The sequence below is a fragment of the Humulus lupulus genome, chromosome 6, assembly GCF_963169125.1.
Source record: "Humulus lupulus chromosome 6, drHumLupu1.1, whole genome shotgun sequence".
Taxonomy (NCBI): Eukaryota; Viridiplantae; Streptophyta; class Magnoliopsida; order Rosales; family Cannabaceae; genus Humulus; species Humulus lupulus.
Genome location: NC_084798.1, coordinates 73700666 through 73707865, shown reverse-complemented (window position 1 = coordinate 73707865; position 7200 = coordinate 73700666).

Sequence of the window (7200 nt, the reverse complement as noted above, 5' to 3'; positions counted from 1 at the left end):
GACATGGCCATTAACATTGCAAAAGCGACACATTGATGTCTCAAGTGAACACAGCAAAGGTGTGTGTGTTATCACCGGTTTGTTATCAAGGGATTGTGGTTCAATGCTTCGGCAACCAAAATTTCAACAAACTTTGTGATAATTACACTAAGGTAAAATTCAAGTCGAAAGACATTTTACTTTATGCATCAATGCAAAGGTTTCTATAGAGAGTGATTATTTAATCAAGTGGGGGAATATTATATTTTAATATAATGTTTGATTGATTAAATAAGTGTTACAAAAAGTGATTATTTAATCTAGTGGGGGAATGCTATATTATTTCATATAATATAATGTTAGATTAAATAATGTGACAAAATGTGATTTGTCACACATTGTAACATATTATTGAGAGTCACAAAAATTAGACACATGTGTGTGCCCAAATGTGATATATTTTGGAGTTACAAAATCAGTTACAAATTTGTAACTCCCAAATATTACCCAATAATGTGTATATTATATGTTACACATTTGAGATTGGATTTCACAAAGCCATGATGAAATATGGCTATCGGAGACATGTTTTTAACTCCCAATAGGTGTTTGGAGGTTACAAAATCATGTGGGAAAGGATTTGGGACGTTTTGGAAAAATGACTTTTTTGTGCTGAAAATGGCTTGTGGCCGCGGCCACTGACTTTCAATGGCCGCAGCCTAGGGGACAGAAGCCAGTGGGCGCGGCCAGTGAGGCTGATAGCCTATATGATTTTTCAGTTTTTTCCAAATTGAACGGTTCTAACATCCCAAATAACTCTCAAATCTCCATTTTAATTCCATAAACATCAAATTAAACATTGGTAACATCCATGGGGGTTGGTGGAATTTGAAATTCAAAGGGGTATCTCAAACTCTATAAATAGGAGCCTAATTCTCACTTGTAAGACACACCATTTTCCAACCACAAAGCACTTGGCTAGAAAATACACCATAGATGCTTGATAATTCTAGAGAACTATTTCCTTGAGAGATCCCTTAGTGCTTAGAGAATAGGGGGAAATAAGCTTTAGGACAAAGGTTTTGAACCTTGTTCAAGTTGGTGATCCCCACTACTCTACACTTTGGTTGTGTGAGAGTTTATTTTTTCCATTGATCTTTTCATTCTGTTGTTCTTCTTGTATTATTAGTGTATTGAGTTTGTAATCCTCTACTTCTATTTATATTAGCATATTTATTGGTGTCTTTTGTTTTAGTTCTTATAATTCTCTTCCTTCTCTTATTTCTATTTACTTGTATTTTGAGTAATTGAGTTGTAATATTTATTTAATCAATTACCTTGTCTATTGTATTTTTGCATAGAGTTGTATTTTGGTTTTTCCACTTTTCCATTGAGCAATAACATATATTCTCTAACACTTAACTCTTGAGCCCGACAGGGCAACGATGGAATAAGGTTTTTAATGTGCCCTACTATGGTGATGGCTAGCCGGAGGAGAACCCGTGGGATTTTATATTATATGTGTAACAAGCCCTGCAGGCATTGGCCTAATCAAACAGTGTGCACAATATTAAGGGACCCAAAATTTAAAAAGAAGTTGTGTATGTCCATTGACATTGGGTAATCATTAGCATTGCATGATTACTTTGCTTACTGAGATTTAGGCTCACAGTTGTCTTGTGTTGCAGGTAGAGAAAGAAATGAGTGAATGACAAAGGAGAATTGAAGCATGGTCCTGACTCTGATTTGTACATATGAACATATCAACCTTTTGTGGGTTATTTCAGTTTATTAGTGTGTATGTTTGTAATAAAGTGTGAAGTTATGTTTTGAAAACAAATTGAGTTATTTAATACTTATGTATAATATGTTTGAGACACACTTTATGTTTAATGTAAATAATGTGAAATACATTTTCCTTGGAAAAAGATCCAAACTTCCACTGAAAGTAATTATGATATAGTTTTAAAATGTAACAACTCAGATATGGTTTTAACTAAAATAAGTGAGGGTGTTACAAGTTGGTATCAGAGCCAGGTTAAAATATTCTTGTAGATCGTTCATATGTACACATTAAGGAAAGGATAATGCTCAGTTCACCTGTAAGTTTTATGTGTGCATTTATTATGTGTTGGTTGCATGCCTCATGTGCATTATTGGCTAAATGACATAAGTTATGGGCATTTTGTCTTAAGATATATATATATTTATATATAATAACATAGATGGATCGTGAACATGCAATGGGGGCTACTGAAGGTTCTTGCAGTAATAAATATGAACAAGAAATGGCTGAACTTTGAGCGGTAGTGAATAGACAAGTTGAAAAAATTGAGAAATTGTTAGCAGAACAACAACAAAGACAAGCACCATCACCACCTACTGAAACTCCAACACCACCATCTCCACCTCCACAAGCCCCACCTGCAGTGCACCCCATGGAACCACTATATGAACGTTTTCAAAAACAACACCCACCAGTATTTGAAGGTAGCACTGACCCACTTGATGCACAAGACTGGAAGAGTTCCTTAGAAGACATCTTTGAGTTTATGCAGCTAAGTGACATGGAAAAGGTTTCTTGTGCTGCACATACATTGAAAAAGGATGCTAAGATTTGGTGGGAAGTGGTTAAGTAGACTAGAGAAGTGAATCAGATGACTTGGGAAAATTTTGAACTGGTCTTCAATGAAAAGTTTTATAATGAAGCTGTGTTGACTGCTAAAGTAAGTGAGTTCACTAGATTACAACAATGGAATCTTTTAGTAGTTGAGTATGCCAGGATATTTGACCGGTTAGCCAAGTTTGCACCAGACATGGTTAACATTGAAACTAGTAGAGTGAATCGCTTCTTGGAGGGTCTGCAACCAAAATTGGATAGAGATGTGGATATGGGACGTACATGGCCTCTTTCTTATGCTCAGGTTGTGGAGAAAGCTTTAAGAGCTGAACATAGAGAAGAAAAGATAACAAAAGCTAAAGCTGCTACTAGCATTCCTCGTAGAGACACACCATTCAATAAAGAACAAAGCCGCTTTCCCAATGACAACAAAAGAGGGGCCCAAAATTTCCAATTTAGACAGGGATAGAATAATAAATTTAAAGGAGGTCAGAAAAATAGGCAATCTGGATTCCAACAACAACCACGATGTCAAACTTGTGGAAAGAATCATTTCGGGGAGTGCAGAATTCTAAGTAAGAGTTGCTTCAAATGTGGCAAGGGGGATCATTTTATCAAAGATTGTCCATTGATTATGAACCAACAAAAGAAGGATGAACCTCAAAAGACAAATGCTAGGGTGTTTACGATTACTCAGGCTGATGTTGATACTGACAACTCTGTGGTGTCAGATGATATTTTTGTATCTGGTATTCTTACTCATGCATTAATAGATTCAGGTGCCACACATTTATTTGCATCCTTGACATATGTAAAAGGTTGGGTAGATCGTGTGAGAAATTGTTAGAAGTTTTTAGTACAATGTTACCATTTGGAGAGATTTTATTTTCTACACATTGGTTGAGGGGGGTTCCTATTTGCATTGATGGTAGGGAATTATATGCTGATCTAATAATGTTAGAGATGATGATTATGAGGTGATTTTGGGTATGGATTGGCTTTCAAAGTATAATGCCACTATTGAATGTAGAAAGAAAACAGCGATATTTAAGCCTTCGAAGGAAGATGAGTTTATGTTTATTGGAACGACATCAAAAAGTTTCATTCCTTTAATTTCTGTTATGAAGGCCAAGCGACTGTTGGAAAGTGGATGTACGGGTTATCTCACTAGTGTGGTTGACACTTATAAGGAGCAAAAGTTAAAACCGGAAGATGTACCGGTAGTTAGAGATTTCTTAGAAGTATTTCCAGAAGATTTCACTGGTTAAGGTCTTGTGGAGAAGTTCAAATATTGAGGAAATGACATGGGAACTGTTGACCCTGATTTTGGTCAACTGACACGGAGTCAAATTTGCTTGATGTGGACAAACACGTTGGAAAGAATGTGATGGCGAAATAATAAAGAACACAAGGGTTTATAGTGGTTCGACCCCAGAATATGGTAATAACCTATGTCTACTTGAATTGTTATTGATATAGGATTCAAAGGAGTGATCAAAGAACTTGGGTTCAATGAGTTTCACCAACCTCTGAAGAACAATACAATATATCAAATAGGATAACTCTAATCTCTAGTGATCAGAAAGCAAGAAAGAAGAAGAAGATCCTTGTCCCTTGAGCCCTCCTTCTCTATTTATAGGCTCAAGGAGGATTTACATTAATTTGTTACAAATATCATTTCCTAAATAATCGGATACTCAGGAAATCATGGGAGATAATTTCAGATACTATCATAACTGCATAAGATCTTTTCCGCGCATAGCATTCGTACGACTAGGCTGGTCGTATGAAGAGATTGAACGTCGTGACACTAGATATCTTCCTGGTTGATAGCCGAGCACGAATTCTGCTAGATGTTAGCCACGTGTACTAAATGTTTGCCATGTCATCCATGCTTGTATTTTGGATAACATTTTCCCCCAAGTTTGTTTAGTGCGACCAGCAATAAAGAAACTTTAAGGAAGCAACCGCTCATATCCCCACGATGTCTGTCAGAATCCCTGTGCGTTTTTGAAAATCGTGACATGATTATGTCTAATCAAGCCCTTTCAGTTTTCAAGAAACAAATTGACGGCTTATACACTTCCCCACGTTTCTAGAATTAAAAAAAAAATGATTGCTACTTTTTAGCCATACCTCGGTCTCCATAAATACCTCCTTTTTCTTCTCAAAAAAGTTTTTCTTACTGTCTTTGTCAAGAACTTCAAGAACCTTGCCTTCAGAGCTTCGAAACCAGACAGTCGCCTAGCCGAGGATCTTCCCGACTCGAACTTTTTCATTCTCTTCCGAACCTCCATCTTCGCCCAGGTAATCACTCTGCCTTTCTAAATTTTTCATTATGCCATGCACGCCGTTTCTATGCTCTGTGATTTCTGCATTCTTGAGTAGGGTTTTATGAGGATCTTTTTGTATAAACCTTCCATCGCTTGGTAAGAGGGCGTCTTTACGCCTTGTATAGGTTGGGACCTAGTTTGATAGTTAGGATCATAGTCTTAGGGCGTAAGATCGACGTAAAAATTCAATCTTTAAGCTAGGTGAAAAAACCGAGTTTTGTCCCGCCCTTTAGGAGTCAAAACAGTTCTCTTTCAGAAAACAGTTTTTCTTCCTTCCTGATCCGTTTTTCAAACCATTAATGCCGAACTTAGCGTAGGAGTAGGATGCTGCTGGTTTTTTAGACGCGAGCAACGTTATCCCAATCTTCCACATTACTTCGCAAATTGTGTCTTATCTCCTCCATTGTCTGTTTGCAGTTCTTATGTAAGACCCTTGGGGGGAGAAAGACCTATTGAAGATGACCTCTTGGCCCAACTCCTTGAAGGCGAAGAGAACCCATCTACTTTGATACCAGAGATCCCCTTTTCTCGCCCTAGCTCAAACCGTCCTCCAGTCCCCAATCAAAGAATGGCCCGAACCAAAACAAAAGCTCGAAAAAGGAATAACCCTAACTCCTCAGGCCAGCCTTCTGCTGATGCCCCCTCGACTAGTGGTCGAGGAGAATTCGCTCCAGAGACCGATGTCCAAAGGTGTGCCCGCCCTCGCCATGTCGACCAGCCAGCCGTTGCATGGCATATCGTCCCTCAAAGCACGGTGACACTGCGGATGATTGCCAATTATCTAAACAGATACAATTTGACGGGTGTGACCTTAGTCAAACCATCTATCGACCAGCGAGCCAACCTGCCAGGTGGGGCTTACAGCGCCTGGTCGAGGTTCCATATTGAGGCAGGTGCCACCGTGCCTTTTCACTCATTTTTTCAGGGGGTGGCTAATTACTTCGGAGTAGCCCCCTTTCAAATCACCCTGAACGGATATAGAATGCCGGCCGCACTCTATATCCTTTATAAGCTCAAAAAATGGCCAGTACCTTCCCCCCACGAGGTCAATTTTCTTTTTGACCTTAAGTCCAACCCCAACCAAGATGGTACGGGGTTTTTTCACTTCTGCCATTAGGAATCCGGACGCACTTTTTTGTCTGACACCACCCATATCTCTAATGTGGGGAAGTATCACCACGAATACTTCCTCACTCCTGACCTTGCTGCGGACAACCTGGCTTTCACCCGAGGAGGTAAAAATTCTTACGCGAGTAGCTTCTTTACTTAGTGTCTTTCTGTCATAATATCTTAACATCTATCATGTTCCAGGCCCGTGGCTACGTCCAACCCCTACTCCAGGGATGGAGGCAAGGGCAACACTCTTAGCCAGCATGCCAAATGCTGATAAGAGTGTAAAAAACTTAGTCAACGAGGCCAACCTTAGACTGGTCGGCCTTTGGGGCTCTCAATCTGCGATGAATGAACCCTCGGTGGGCGATGCTCAAGCTGACATGGAACTCGAACAAGAACCCGAGTAGCAACCTCAGGTGCCTCCTCGGAGGCGGCCAACTGGGGTTATGATCAGGGAACCTGCCGTTCCCCCCCGAGCGGAGGAACCTTCAGTCCCCAAGGGCAATGGAAAACAAAAGGCTGTCGAGCCTACCGAACTTTCTAACGATTCATCAGATGTAAACGGTACAATAATCTCGCTTTTAAATAATTTTCCAATTCCCTCTCATCTATTTGATGGGGACGGAAACTTTAGGAATGCTCCCTCTTTAAACTCAGATTTCTTCCAGAAACTAGGTAGTTCAGTAAATATTGCTACGACCAGTAGTTGTAGCTCGGGTACTTTACTTGTAATCCTTTTACTTTTATCTCTGTCCCCCCTATGACCATTTAATCTGACTGCTCAAGTTGTTTCCCTTTGTGTAGGTATGGACTCTGGAGACGTCTTCGCTCATTACGAGGCTGTCACTGCCTCTTCTGTCCCGAAGAAGGATAGCAAGAGGGCTCGAGGGGAAAGCAGCAAGACCCCCTCGAAGAAGGCTCGAACAGAAGATACTCCAACCGCCGTCCCTTCCAAGGAGAACATGACACCTTCGCCCCCCACCGAACAGTCGACGCCCACACCTGTGAATCCACAGTCCTCCTCTAGGGCTGCTGACAAGGAGACTTTGGACAACCTATCCGAAGGCTCCCTGTCCAGCCTCGTGGTCGGGTCGGCCAGGGAGTGGATATACAAGCTCTCGAAGCACAGACGCAGTCAGGCCGCCATCAATGAAA